The 15,496-nt window shown below is 41.1% G+C and overlaps 2 pseudogenes; one reads left to right on the forward strand and one right to left on the reverse strand.

Annotated features, from left to right (window-relative positions):
* Positions 1–3,842: 3,842 nt before the first annotated feature.
* Positions 3,843–3,961, reverse strand: LOC112475884 (annotated as a pseudogene).
* Positions 3,962–6,578: 2,617 nt separating this feature from the next.
* LOC112475926 lies at positions 6,579–6,697 on the forward strand (annotated as a pseudogene).
* The last annotated feature ends 8,799 nt before the right edge of the window (positions 6,698–15,496 follow it).

The following is a 15,496-nucleotide window of genomic DNA, read 5'->3' on the forward strand; positions in this document are numbered from 1 at the left end:
CAACATCCTCACTGTGAACCTTTGTGTTCACTTCAAGCCTTTGCAGATCTCCCTGTGCCCTCCCTCAGGTACGTGAGGATTTCTTGGCTCCAAGAATGGCACAGACAGATCATGGGAGGCTGGAAGTGGTGCCTTGGGTCCATCTACAAAGCCGCTTCTGTCAGCGATACACCACATTGGAAATTAGGGCTGCCCAGCTCATTGTGAGACCAATTCCAGAAGTTTACAGGTCACCTCAGGCTACACCTAAGGGAACTGACTAATCATCCCAATATGACTGGGATTCCATATGCCTATCTGGATATTTCTGCAGCCCTTGAATTGTCGGCCTTGAACAAGGTCCCTAAGCGCCTTATCATCTGACCTCTATTATGTCCTACTCGGGCTCCTTTTCCCTTCCCACCGCCCTCTGAGGTTGCAAGGGTAGCTCTCCTTCCTTCCCTAATGGGAGAGGCTTCTGTGACATCATACCTGAGTTCTCTCTGCCTTGTTACTTACATTAAAACTCAATGATCAAAAATGTTACCAGGAGCTAAAGAAGTTTAGAAAACGTATTCTCTCTCACCAAAGCCTGTCTTTCAAAGTATCATCAGTCTGTGAACTTAAAGCTTCCATTTCAGAATTTATAAGTTGAGCATTGCCTTTGTCCTTGCATTCCTTCTGCAAAAATCCTGATTTTCCCCCGAGTCAAATGGATGCCTCTTGCAGAATAGGAGGTCACATATGAGGAAATTCAAATGCAAAAATCATTTCAATATAAATCAAAAATATTATTCCCTATTACAGTAACATGGAAATAAAAATGGAACCCAATTATGTCATCCAAATTATTTGCTAACACTCTGATCTCACTCACCCATAAATTTGAAAAACTCGTATTTTTTATATTCACGTAGTCATTGACAAAAAAGGATAAAATTATTGAATGAGACAGAGGATAGAGTCTGGAGACACACCACTAGAAATAAGTTTACAAATCGATAGTGCTCTACGGTGAAAATATTACTTGCCTGGAATTTATTCCTATATTAGCCCTATATTCCTGTATTAGGTAAATGATTCATTTGGGGTTATAGTGGACAGACCTTAAGGTGACTCCAAGTGATCCTCATCTTCTGGTATTTATGCCCTTGTTTGAGCGCCACTTGTAAGTTGCTTCTAACCAGTGGAATATGGCAAAGGTGATGCAATGAATCTCTTCTTGATTATGTGCAGTTATATAAGACCATCTTGCTAGAGACTTTCTCTCTTGCTGGCTTTGAAGAAGTAAATGGTCATTAGAAGGCCTATCTGTCAAAGGGATGAGGATGGCCTCTAGGAGCTGAAGACAGCCTCTAGCTAATAGCCAGAAGGAAGCTAGGTCCCTCAGTCTCACAGCCAAAAGGAAATGAATTCTGTGAACAACCTGAGAGAGCTTAGAAGAGGATACTTCTCCAGTTGGGCCTCTAGATGAGAATACAGACTGACCAATGCTTTAATTATTGCAGCCTGAATCCAGAGAATCCAGCAAAGCCTTGATCAGATTCCTGACCCTCAGAAATAGACATACATAGTACAGAATATATATATTATATAACATAATACATAATAGCAAAATAGTAAATGTAGTTTTAAGATGCTATGTTTGTGGCAATTTGTTACATAGCATAGAAAATTAATACAGGGTCTACGGTGAGGAAACAAACTGTTCAGACACGTATGTGCCTTGTTTCTGATGCCTGCTCTGGATTATGTTGCCTCTTTAAGCAGGTAGCTGAATCACTACTCAAAAGAGCTAGAATCTAAAATCAGTCCCATTAAATTATGACTAGCAATTCCTTTCCCTTCTCTGTTGCTTGTTTGTTTGTTTGTTCATTCGTTCGTTTGTTTGTTTTTAAATCTAGCTCAAACCCTTTCCAGTGAAAGAAAAAGAACTTACTCTCAGCCAACTCTAAGAAACTTAGCGTGGAATTTCTCTGCATGGTCTCCACCCCTAATAACAGACATTGCTCAGTTATTACACCGCTGTCCTGACCTCTGGTAGAGAGAATGTTCTTAGAAGTAAACCAGAGCAACAAACTCATGTGAAATAATTTTGTGGGTCTCCATTTTCTAATGCTACATAAAGAAAGGCTTTGAATAGTGCAGGATTCTGGGAAGAACCATGGTGAGTATTTTCTAAGATTTCAAAGTCAATGGGGTATATAACTGAGAACATAAATTCTAAAACCATCATAAGCTGAATGTTGGAAAAAGAGAAGCAAGTGTTCTTTTCAGGGTGAAAAAAAAACTCTGCTCATTAGAGCCTTAGAATGAATCTACTCTTACAAGTCTAATCCATGAATAAACTAAGAAATAGAACTTTGCTGAAAAATTCCTCATGGATTTACAAGTTGCTATAAGTCCCTAAGGAGTGGATTTTGAGCTATAAAGTTGCCTGAGATATACAGATCTGTACAGTGTAGTGAGAATTTGGAAACAGACATCTTTCCACAACAAAGATACTACTGATACCAAAATCCAGACCTATCTGGCTTTCTGTCCCCTGTTAGTTTAGGTTTAAGGGTAACTTAATGGTTGCTGGCTGAAGAAAGAGGGAATTTTTGAGGAATACGTGAAAGTTGAAGAGCCAATCTAGATTTCTTAAAAACTTGGGACTTGATATCGCTTAATTTTTATTTTAAATTGATAATTATAAATGATCTAATAATATTCAAAATTCTTAATTACCTAGATATTGGTAAAACCAGAAAACAAATGTACATATACCTTTATGCCTCTTGTCAGATGAAATAACAATGTTAAAGATTCCAGCAAAAATAAAGTATCAGTAAATGCAGGCTTCATTTCATCTTCTATTCTGTGCTTTATTCAATTGCCCATAATAATAGAACAATTTTTTACCAACTCTTAGATTTTGTAATGAACTCAGCTAAACGTTAAATGTGTTGTTTAACGGATAGACATCAGTTAAAAACACAGTCACAAAACTGAACTATAGTCAGACTAAGCTGATAATGTGGACTGTCATGCAGATTATACAATCTCTGACGCTAAATCCATTTGGGAAGCCTGCTTTGGCCAAATGCAACATTCCTTTCTTCCTCAACTGATGAAGGATCTAACTTGGAAGTACAATAGGAGATAAGAAAATGATCTACTTTGGGGGCATAAGAAAGCCTGGTCAGAGTAAGGATATTTTATCTTCTGTATGGTTTGATCATTAGACTAAATCAGAAATCTGGAAGCCAATTCTTGGTAGTGATCTTATCAGTGATCTTAAACAGACGGCTGAGTGCTCATCGGGTGGAGAATTTCAGAGAAATGTTTTGTGACCCTCAGAATGCTTCAGGATAAGATTCAAATTTACTTTTGAGTTCGGCCAGACTTTCTAGTTCGTGTTCAAAAATTCAATAAAAGAAAAATTTTAGCAATTTCTCTCAGTATTTTTACTTACTTATCAAACACTCATTCACCCAAGAATGTTTTGATGTCCAACTATATTCAAAACACCTTGAATATTAGGGAAAGCAATTTGGGGACAGAGAAAAAGAAATCAATGACATAATTCCTGGCCTCTAAGAACACCTGGTCTAGTGGAGGAAATGAGACACAGTCACACACAACCGCAGTACAAGGTAGAATGTGCCTGAGTACAGATAATATGTAATGCGAGTTCAAAGGCAGAGGGATTATTTGAGATCGGCAAGATTCGTAAAAAGTTTCAACAGTATTTATCATTGATGCCACAATATGGAATACTCAGAATATCTTTCTTTTTTTTTTTTTTTTTGGTGAAGCAACCCTTGGTTGACCTCACAGATTGCAAGTACCTTGTCATCTTACAATCCCTTTATTTTTTACACCTACAGCACCTGGTCCTCCTAGGTGGTCTCCCATCCAAGTATTAACCAGGCCTGACCCGGCTTAGCTTCCTAGATCAGACGAGATCAGGCTTGTTCAGAGTCGCATGGCCATAGACAAGAATACTCAGAATATCTTAGAACCAAGGATCTCAGAAGTAGGAAAATTCTGAGAAATCATCGAGTCCAATTCTTTATCTTATGGGGTTTTTACTTTATTTTTAATTATAGTGAATACACAATATTATCTTCATCTCAGATGTACGACATAGTGATTCAACATTTATACACCTCAGAAAGTGATCGCCAGAGTAATCTAGTAATCATCTGTCACCGTACATAGCTATTACAATATTATTGACTCTATTCCCTATGCTGTACATTATATCCCCTTGACTTGTTTTACAACTAGAAGTTTGTACTTCTTAATCTCCTTCCCTTTATCCACCCATCTCCTTACCCCTTCCCCTCTGGCGACCATCAATTTGTTCTCTGTATCTATGAGTTTGTTTCTGTTTTGTTTTGTTAATTTGTTTTGTTGTTTAGAGTCCACATATAAATGAAATCATGACATATTTGTCTTTCTCTGTGTGACTTATTTCTCTTAGCATAATACTCTGTAGTTCCATCCACGTTGTCGAAAATGGCAAGACTTTATTCTTCTGTATCTATTTATCTATCGATGTACACCTAGGTTGCTTCCCTGTCTTAGCTATTGTAAACAATGCTGCAATGAACATAGGGGTGCATATATCTTTTCAAATTGTTGTTTTCATTTTCTTAGGTTAAGTACCCAGAGGTGGAATTCTCTGGATTGTATGGTAGTTCTATTTTTAATTTTTTGAGGACTCTCCCATAGGTTTTTAAGTAGAAATCCATGGGCTGACTTCAGGGGATTCAGACTCTCTACACTGCTTCTCATTCTCTGTCTCCTTTGGAGACTCACTCTCTTCTATCCTGTCATTAAATATTGAAATTCCTCGAGGATTCATCCCAGGCCCATTCATCCGTATTCATGACTTCGGTAGCTATATATATATCAATGACTCCTAATTTATCTCTCTGGACAAGATCTCATTTCTACATTCCATATATTCCACTGCCTACTTGGCATCTCCACGAAGAAAACTTAAAGACATGTTACACTCAACATGTCTAAGATATACCTCATAATCTTCCACCTCAAACCTGGTCCTCTTTTATACTTACCCCCTATATCCATCATTAAACCCCATCTCTGCACACCAAAACTAGATTAGACCGTCTTTTTTCAACTCACATCTGATCATGTCACATTTTTGTTGAACTCTTTTAGCAGCTTCCCATTGCCCATTAGTTAAAAATCAAACCTTACACGGGGCTTCATGGATCTGGATGCTTTTGACTGCAAATAATAGAAAATCCTCATTCAACGAGCTTAAATAATAATTATGTCACTTAATAAGCAGTGCTTAAATGGTGACTCCAGATGGATCATCAGCATCTTCAAGGAACCAGTTTTCTTCCACCTTTCCTCTCTGCCATTGAATTGTTCTTGAATATTCCTGATTTATAATCACCATAGTTCTGGTCAAGAAGGAAAAATTTTCTTTCCATATTAATCCCTCCTTGAGCTGTTATTTAAAGTGCCTTCATTTTGTCCTTCATTATGCTGAGAGCACTTTAACGAGGTATTTTTAAGTGTGAGTAGGTAGGGTTCACCTATTGTTGCCTTACCAGGGTACACAATTTTGAAAACTACTACACCTCCCTGGTCACATAACCTCTTTGTAAGGCATCAGCAGCTAATGAGTTTCAGCATCAGAAGCATTAAGTTATATTGGACTGAAATGTTTACTAGTATTTGGTCAAGCTTAGGTTGGCACATTCAGTTGCCTTCAGGCTACCTCTCAATAAGATAAAATATTTATCAATTGCAAATTGTAAATTCTCCCCTTGCCATGTACTTTGCTGTGTTGAATGAGTGCAGGGCTGTAACTCAATACATAATAAGGAAATAAAAGGAAATGTAAGAAGTATGATCTCTTATTTAGAGCCATGAATTAGAAGAGAATAACACCAGGCAGAAAGGCATCATAAGATGCTCTCCTCGAAAATGGCATGATGCCAACAGGAATGCAGGCTGCCAAGCTAAATACACCAGGTTCTGATCCAATATCAACTGCACATAAAATTTGATAAGCAAGAAAATTATTTGCAGTGAAAACGACATGTTGCTTGTGGTCATTATGTAAAGCCAAGGTGACCTGTGTGGCCTCTATAAGAAGCCAACCACCCCAGCCTGAGGAGAGGCCAAGGCTTAGAATCAGAAGGGAATGGATTCCTGTAGTTCTAGTCTAGTCTAAGCATATAAAAGACACAGCACAGTGACTCTAGCATGAGCTCACAGAAGAAAAGCAGAAGCCAAGATGAAATGGTCTTTCCATCATTAGGAAAACACACAGAAGGCTTGTAAGGAGAGCTCTATAAAGTTTGTATAATGAAACCAGGTGGAATTTGGTGGCAAACATTAATTGAGTGATAATTTTGGATGGAAAGCAAACATGAATGTTCTGGATGTTTTCCACTCTTGATCGGAAAACTCTAAATTTGTTACAGCTTCTTTGCATTTTGAAGATCATTTGAATCTCCATCTGCCATTGAAAGTTGAACTGAGCATCCAGAGGTTGACTGGTCAGGTATTTCCAAAACATTCATAATTCCAGGGATCTTATGAAGTATAAGAAAGACATTGCCGTCTATGGCCATGCCACCCTGAACAAGCCCAATCCTGTCTGATCTTGGAAGCTAAGCAGGGTCAGGTCTGATTAGTACTTGGATGGGAGACCACCTAGGAAGACCAGGTGCTGTTGGCATAAAAAATTAAAAATAAAGAGATTGTAAGCTGACAAGCTCCTTGCAATCTGTGAGGTCAACCAAGGGTTGCCTCGCCTAAAAAAAAGAAAGAAAGAAAGAAAGAAAGACATTGCCACCTCATACCCATTAGGATGGCTAATATGAAAAATAAAGTAAAATAACAAGTGTTGGCAAGGATATAAAGAAACTGGAACCCTCATGCATTGTTGGTAGGAATGTAAAATGGTGCAGCCGCTATGGAAAAACAGTATGGTGGTTCCTCAAAAAATTAAAAATAGAACTACCATATGATCCAGTAATCTTACTTCTGGGTATATATTCAAAAAATTGAAAGCAGTCTCAGGGAGATATTTGCACACCCATGTTCATAGCAGCACTATGAACAGTAGCTAAGAGACAGAAGCAAACCAAATGTCCATCAAAAGATGAATGTCATACAACCAAGAATACTTTATCCAGCAAAGCTATCATTTAGAGTTGAAGGAAAGATAAAGAGCTTTCCAGACAAAAATCAGCTAAAGGAATTTATCACCACCAAACCAGTATTACAGGAAATGTTAGAGGGACTTCTTTAAGAAAAAAAAAAAAGTATCAAAAATAGGAATAAAGAATGGTAACAACTACATTCCTATCAATAAGTACCTGAAATGGAAAAGAATTAAGTGCTCCAACCAAAAGATAGAGTAGCTGAAAGAATAAGAAGACAAGACCCCTACATATGCTGCCCGTAAAAGACTCACTTCAGATTAAAAGACACATACACACTAAAAGGAAGGGGATGGGAAAAGATATTGCTTTGATGGACCTAGAAGGTATTTAAGTCAGACAGAGAAAGATAAACACTATATGATTTCATTTATATGTGGAATCTAAGGAATAAAAAGAACAAACTAATCAAAAACAGACTCACAAATATAGTGCACAATTTAGTGACCGACAGAGGGGAAAGAGGTTTGGGGGCTGGGAGAATGGAGTGAAGGGTTAAAGAAGTACAAATTAGTAGCTGTTGGATGGTCACGGGGATGGAAACATGGCATAGGGAATGCAGTCAGCATTAATACGTTGGCTAGGTGGAGGGTCAGGGGAGGGAGGGTGCAATTGGGGGGATCATTTTACGAACTATGTAGATGTCTAACCAATGTACTGTATATTTGAAACAAATTAAAATAAAGAAATTAATAATAATAATAAAAGATGAATGTCAAAACAAATGTGCTATATACATTCAGTGGAATATTATTTGACCTTAAAAAGGGAGGAAATCCAATCACATGCTATAACATGAATGAATCTTGATGATATTATACTAAGTAAAATTAGCCAGTCACAAAGAGACAAATACTGTATGATTCCACCTATATGAAGTACCCAGTAGTCAAATTCATAGAAACAGAAAGAAGGATGGTGGTTACCAGAGGTTAAGGGAAGAAGAAAAGGGGAATTATTGTTTAATGGGTTCTAGAATTTTAGATTTGCAAGATAAAAAAGTTCTGAAGATCTGTTTCACAACAATGTGAATAATACTTAACACTACTGAACAGTACACTTAAAAATGGCTAAGACAGTAAATTTTTGGTAAAAAGTTGGTTTTTACTGCAAAAGATATTTCCAGTTCCCTCATTGGCAGTTAACTTCAGGAGATGTTGGGTGAGAGACAGATAACCAGAAGATGGACGGGGGAGGGAATACAGAATTTTAAGGGGTCTGGACTTGTCTGTTCTTCCCAGTGATTTGGGAACTATTGATGCCATAGAATGTAAATGAAGACAGAGCTGAGACAATAACCTCAGAATACAAAAGGGATCGAAGAGGTTTATGCAAGACCTCCTTTCCGCTAACTTCAGGTCTCCTCAATTCTGAAGGTCTTGATAGATCCACATCTTTTGATAGCACAGGCCCACCCATCTCTCTTCCTTGGAATTTATACTACCTGAACTGTCAAAGCAGAGCGGTCTTTGTGTTATTGGCCTCTATTTGTGCTGGGGAGGAGACTAAGAGAAATTAGTACATCTTGGGGGCTAAAATACAAGAGTGAATTGGCCTGGGGGGAAGCTAGGGGATCAGGTGAGCCATCTAGGGTGGATATTCACAGTTCTTTAGGTTGAAGCAAGGTAATTTTTCAAAACAGTTAGAAACCACATGATAACAAAGAGCTGAAAACAATCCCAGCCAGCGGGTCAGACCCTAAAACACAGAAACTAGTAGTCTGGACCAGTCTGGAATAGAGACCTCCATTACCCAAGTGGGAAATGTGACCAATTGAGATTTAAGGACCTGATCAGATGGTTCAAGGCGCAGCAAAATATATCTGATGCCCCATCAAAAAGCTCTTCCCGGGAGCAACACAGACCATGCCATACAGAAACTCATCTCGCCTCAGAGACCCTGATTCAGGCCTTTGCCAATGCCTGACCCTTCCTACTGAGATTAAGAAAAGACATCCATTGTTTACCTCATTCGATCCACTTTACCTCAGGTTGCAAAAACGTCATTTCTGGCAGTACAGAAGATAGGATTACCTGGAAACTGCCCACTATAGAACAGCTAGACGTTCTGGACATATATAACAAACATTCCTGTCAGTGCATAGCTGAGCTGACCAGAAAATTAGGGGAAAGCTCCAGGGGCCCAGAATGCAGAAGGAACTGAGTAAACACCACAGTGACAGCTTTTGTCATGGCCACCTCAAGTCCGGGAGAAGAATTGGAGGTCTCAGGAAATGGCACCACACTGTCCTGTCAGGAATCCAGCTGACACCTAAAAGGAGAAAAGGAACACGCAGTTACAGTAAAAACAGAGCTCCTTATCAGTGATGCTCACCCTCCTCGAGCAAGGAATTTCATGTTTTCCCTAGAAGGTAAATATGACAAGGTCATTAGCCCTGAGATGACTCACTGACATGCACCCAGAGTAGCTGTATGTTCCCCGGGAGACCCCCCATTGGCATTGCGGGCTGTAAATTATGGTCATTCCTAAGAGGTAACAAGAGAGGTTCTGTCAGCTGTGCAATTACTTTGTTTTGGCAGGACACTTTGGAGTCAAGAAAACATTGGCTGGAGTTCAAGGCCAAGATTTTGGATCAGCTGCCACCATAATTTTTCAGAAATGTGATGACTATTCCTCAACAAATAGTTTCCTAAGTAGGCTGCAGGAATGTCTCCTGTACATGTTCAATAGGGGCTTAAGGAATGAAGCCCTTGGGGATCTACCAGTCCAGCCAAGTGACCATGGGCTTCCCCAGCAAAGGGTGAGAAGTTCTGGTCGCATCAAAAATCCTCCTCACCAAATGTAGTGAAGGAATTAACAGAATGGCTTTAACGGGCATAGGACATGCCTGGACTCTGTATCTTCTACAGGAGATATGAGTACAGTAATATGAAATCTATCAAGGTTACCTAGCTAGACCTCTCTTCTTCGCTGAAAGTTCTGTGTTAAACTAAACGATGTAGGCTTCCTCCACTCGGTATTACGTGTGGATGTAATAATAGTGAAGAGGAGAACCATGTGAACATCTGAATGACCCCTGACCCTCCAGACAGCCACCGGATGCCCTGTCTTCATTTCTTGCCTCGACATAGTCTTTCGTTTATATATTAGATAGCATCACTCATACTTAAAAAAACGCAGGGGATCATTGAAATGTGAATACCCAAGTCTATGGCTTGGCATGGAGAACATTCCTTGCCCATATTTTTAAGCAGCATAATACTGCATCTAGATGAACGCTCTATTATTAACATTACATGCTGTGGTTGTCACGGGAAACATTTACCACATACCTGCGTTCCTAAGATAGAAAAAAGATAAAGTTTGAGTGGTGGGAGACTGAGTGTGAAATTGATAGTCAAATATTGACTCAGAAATACCATTACAAAAGTACAGATGTGGAGGCACGGAGCTTATTTGGCCAGTGAAGGTAGAGAGAGAAAAATAACCTGTCCTTCAAGGGCAGGAGCTGGGCCACATAAAAAACATCCTATAAAGATGAGGCAAGCCATTAATTTATTACCAATTACTACATATATTTTATTAATTGTATAGGATAAAATTAAGTATATTAAAAAGTGTTTGCTCTATAAGAGATTAAAAAGAGATAGTGGTGGTTCTCTGAGAGTTATAGCACAAAACGGAGGTCGATGCCAGATGTCTCATTCTGTTTAGGAAATTACATTCATTATTCTTGAGAGAGCCTGTAAAATTTCTCTGCTCTACTATGAGTGTGCTTAGATTGGTTCTACATTATAAATACAATATTTCAAATGTCACAAGAGATAGTATTATGCAAACAGACATGGACTGAAGTCTTACTGTATTTCAATCGATTCTCATTGAATTTCGATTGTTCCTCGTTGAATTTTTACTTTCTAAATTTTTTATCATGTTTCCAACTTTACCACATGTGCCATGTATGGATTTGTGGTGTGTGGGGTGGAAGCTGTAAATCGAGGAGGAACTGGGGGAGATCTAAAAGGTTCAACCGCACAGCTGCCGATTGTCAGATGCTTCGTGATTCTCCTTCGTTTGTGGCACCCTCCCCTTCCCATTGCCTAACGGGCAGTGCGTACACAAACCTCACTAAAATACTGAGGGTTTCTTATGAGATAACAATTTGGGAATACTAGCTGAGGCCAACCATAAGAGCGTTTTTTGTATTTTAAGGATTTCTCTTACAGGAATCAAAATCTTTGCTCTCCTGGCAGGGCCATTATTAAGCTGGGAAGTTCGTCCTAACATTCAAAGTTCTTTTTAGGGTCTGAGATGTTCTTCATCTTCTAGCATAAAAAAAAAGCACTAGGTAGGCTTTTGAAGCCTGGGGCTTTAGTTCTGGGTTTACTGTTTACCAGCTGTGAGATTTCGAACTGATCATTTAACGTCTCAGAACTTCAATTTCCTTCTCTGTGAAAGAGAAGCGTCATTCATGGATTGAGTTCTGGGTTTACCTGGAAGGAAGAAGAGAATGGTAGACAGTGGTGTGCTGATATGCACTTGACAGACAGGTCCGTGACGGGAACACACCATGGTTTATAGCGTTTGTTGATTTCCACGGCATGAATACTCGTCGATGGCCCCTTCCCAGAGACCATTGTGATGTCACTGAATGCGGAGCTGGGAAGCGATATACAGTAGCACACCATGATTTTGTATTTCCATAGGGATACTTTACCGATAGATTAAATATAAATAACCTCAAATACATAGATAATAGTAAAATGTAATGAAAAAATTGGAAAGTGATGTTCTGAGTATTTATAACCTTCACTTCAACAATAAAATTTAGTTGTAAGTTTATGTAATTCAGTTTTTAAGAATGGCTGTGTTCACCAAGCAGCTCACGAAGCAACCGCACACAACCGGCGGCTTTGGCATCTTTTCCATGACAGATGTGAACCAGGAATGGCAATAGTTCTTAAATAAAATCTGGCCAAAGCTTACTTGAAAGAGAAGATATGGGATCTTGGATGGGTGGAAATGAGAATCGAACTCAAGAAAAGCATCCGCACTGATGCAGGGTTTTGGCATCAAGGGCTTTACGTCTCTTCAGTCAAGACAGCTCAATTTAGAAAAGACTTAAAGGAGTATAAAATAATGTTTTCATGTTTTTATTTGGAGGGGATGCACTAAGTAGACGTCTCTAACCTGCTGTGGCATTATTACCACTATCATTACTGTTATTATTACAAGCTGATAATAATAGCGATTTGTTTCACTGTAGAAGCTGCTTATAACTGTTGCTCAAAGTTCAACACAGGAGGCTGGGGTTTTTGGGTTGGGGGGTTTTTTTTGTTTTGTTTTCGTTTCGTTTTTAGAGTCAAAAGGAAAGTTTATTAGAAAAGAGGTAACACTGCACAGACAGAGCGTGGCCTCCTCTCAGAGGCAGAGAGCGAGAGGGTAGTGGGAGGGCAGTGAGCAGGGCTGGAGGTTTGAGGCACAGCTACGAAAACCTTTGAAGGGAAGGCAGTGGGCTGAGTCGTTTGCGCTGCCAACTGTTTTGGTTTGAAGGTGACTTGTGAATCGCTTGACTAGTCGGGATGTGAGGAGGACAAAGAGAAACTCGTAGGATCTGGGCTGGGGCACGGGTTTTGTCTGGCGCTCCCATAGTTGCATCGAGGAGGGCGTGTGCTCTTGCTCATTCTTCATTTTACTCCTGAATAAAATGCTGAGAATAGTCATAAAGTGGTATTCAGTTAAGATCCCAAGTGGCAAATTCTATTTAGATACAGTCTCTGGCTGGATTTTTTTCCTGAAAACGTAAAATACCTTTGACACCACCCAAGAGGCTTCTCAGGGGAGAGCCCAGGTCTTCCCCCGCACAGCTGGTTTTTCTCAAGCATTCCGTGAAGCGGGTCCACGCCCCCATCAGAGGGCACCCAGCACTGGCCACTGCACTATAGGATGTGGAGAGCCTGGAACGCAGCCTCACACGTGCTTACTCGACCCCGTTCTGACTGTGAGAGGCCCTTTTGGAAGAGTGGTTTGTCTCTGTCTGGTCTGTGGCCTCTAGGCCCAGGAGAAGAAGGCTTCCATAAGTCCCCGGAACTTTGTGACTTCGATGCAGTCATTTCCCACCAGCCTGCATGACGCTTGGTCTCTCTTGGCCCACTGAAGTAGTGGTGGGATCAGAATCCCTTTTTGTCTACACTAGGAAATCCCCTCAGCCACGGACACCCTTATGAGGAGCCATGGCTGCACTGCTGGGACAAAATCTCAGCATTCTCAAAGGATTCCTGGGGAGCGGCAGCCGCTGGAGGGGAAGGTGTTCTTTAGGACACACGAGGGTCCTTTACGTTGTGGGGAAAGGCGCTGCTCTGACCAATCAGAGCTGCTCGCGTCATTTTCCCAGGGGAGTGAAGTCCAGGGAGCGGTTCTTAGGGCCAGAGGTGTGCGGCAGGTGTGACCCCGGTCCAGCTGTGGTGCCTCCACTCTTTGGAGGAGACAGATGTGAATGAAACTGCTCTGGCTGGCCCTCTGAGCTCCGGAGGCAATGTGGCCATTACTGGCCCCCTCTGGGCCCTCGTCTGGACCCTTTGGAAGAGGGACAGTGTACAGAAAAGAGGCCTCCTCCTCGTCGTCTCTCATCTCATTCTCCAGAGGGGAAAGACGGCTTGTCCTCAAGCCCCGTCATCTTGAAAGGGCTCAAAAACGGCCAACTGAGGGTTTCGTCTCCTCATCCAAGGAAACGGGAGAGTATAATAATTACTCTCTTGAATGCTTCACTATGTGCTAAATTTGAAGTCCTCACAGCAGCCCCATGAGGTTGGAACTATGATTATCCCCATTTTCACCCAGTCTGCACAGCCACAAGCAGCAGAGCCAGGCTATAAACCCGAGGAGTCTGGCTCCAGTGTGTCTTCATCTGCGAAATGGAAACGATAGAGCTTCGGCAGCCAGTAATGGTCGGGGGTGCACAAAGCCTGCAAAAGGCACTATTTTTCTTGGTTCTAGTTTGGTGCTAATAGATGGTTCATTAAATTGCTATTTTTTTTTAAAGACACGCAGCCATTGGTACCTCTCCCAATCCAATAGTAGTTTCTATTTAAGTCAACCCCAGAAGCCCATGATTTAGGGTTAGGGTGGGGCCCTGAATCCATGGTGTTTGGAGCTCCCTAGGGCTCCTCTTAGGGACACACACCCCCCTCTAGCCACAGTCATGAGGCAACTTTGGCCCATTGTAGGACGTTGGGTATGTATGAAGAAGTGCAGGACAGATGGGGACGTAAGACATGGGGTGGAAAGATTCAAGGAAGCCATGGTCCCCAAGGCAATATGGGAAAGTAGTGGGAATACTCTGTGTTATGGACTGAATGTTTGTGCCCCACTAAAATTCATAGGTTGAAGCCCAGTCCTCCAGTATGGCTGTATTTGGAGACGGGACTTCTAAGGAGGTAATTAAGGTTAAATGAGGTCCTAAAGGTTGGACTCTGACCCGATAGGATTAGTGTCCTTAGAAGAAGAGACACGAGATCCCCTCTCCCCTGCTCCCGCCACCCCTCATTTCACAGACACACCTAGGAAAGGCCATGTGAGGGTACAGCAAGAAGATAGCATCTACGAGTCAGGAGGAAAGTCCCCACCAGGAACCACATCCTCCGGAACCGTGAGGAATAAATTGTGTAAGCCCTCTAGTCCGGTGCTCGTTACAGCAGCCCGAATGGGCTAAGACATCCCGTGTTTCCTGGAGGTTTCCCGGCCCACCTTTCACTCCCGCAGTGCCCCCTACCCTGCCCTCATCCCACTCCCACCCCCACCCCCAAGTCAGCCTCCTGTGGCAGCTCCTTCTCAAGCACCAGCGCCAGTATGAGTGGCTCTTATATTCTCAGGAGACCTCATCGGTGGTGGGGGCAGCAGGAAGGACAAGGGGAGCATTGCTCCGACCATGAGAATCGCCATGTGTTTCTGGGGCTTAAAATAAACCTTAACTTCCCAGATAGTGAAGCAATGTTTTACAACCCAGAGGCAACTGACGATGCTTGAGGAGGGTTAGTCTGCTTAGTACGCTGCTCTTAAGAGTGACAAAACTAACTGAGGAGCTCTTCAAAGTGGGTAAGGGACATCACAATGAGGTTGATGAAGCCAACTATGTAGCTACGTAACTGAAGTTCTCAAACTTCAGAGACTCAAGGTAATATTATTCATGAAGATTACTTCCCTTACCTGCCAATTCAAGGTTGACTCCTCATTTTAAAAATAAATTCTTTTTTTTATTTCTGTAAATTTCCCTTTGCTGGGCAGAAATTCTTGAGTTCTTTCAGAGGTACCATCCAAACAATAAAGTTTATCATATCCACCAATTGATTTTT

The sequence above is a fragment of the Pteropus alecto genome, unplaced genomic scaffold, assembly GCF_000325575.1.
Source record: "Pteropus alecto unplaced genomic scaffold, ASM32557v1 scaffold152, whole genome shotgun sequence".
Classification (NCBI taxonomy): Eukaryota; Metazoa; Chordata; class Mammalia; order Chiroptera; family Pteropodidae; genus Pteropus; species Pteropus alecto.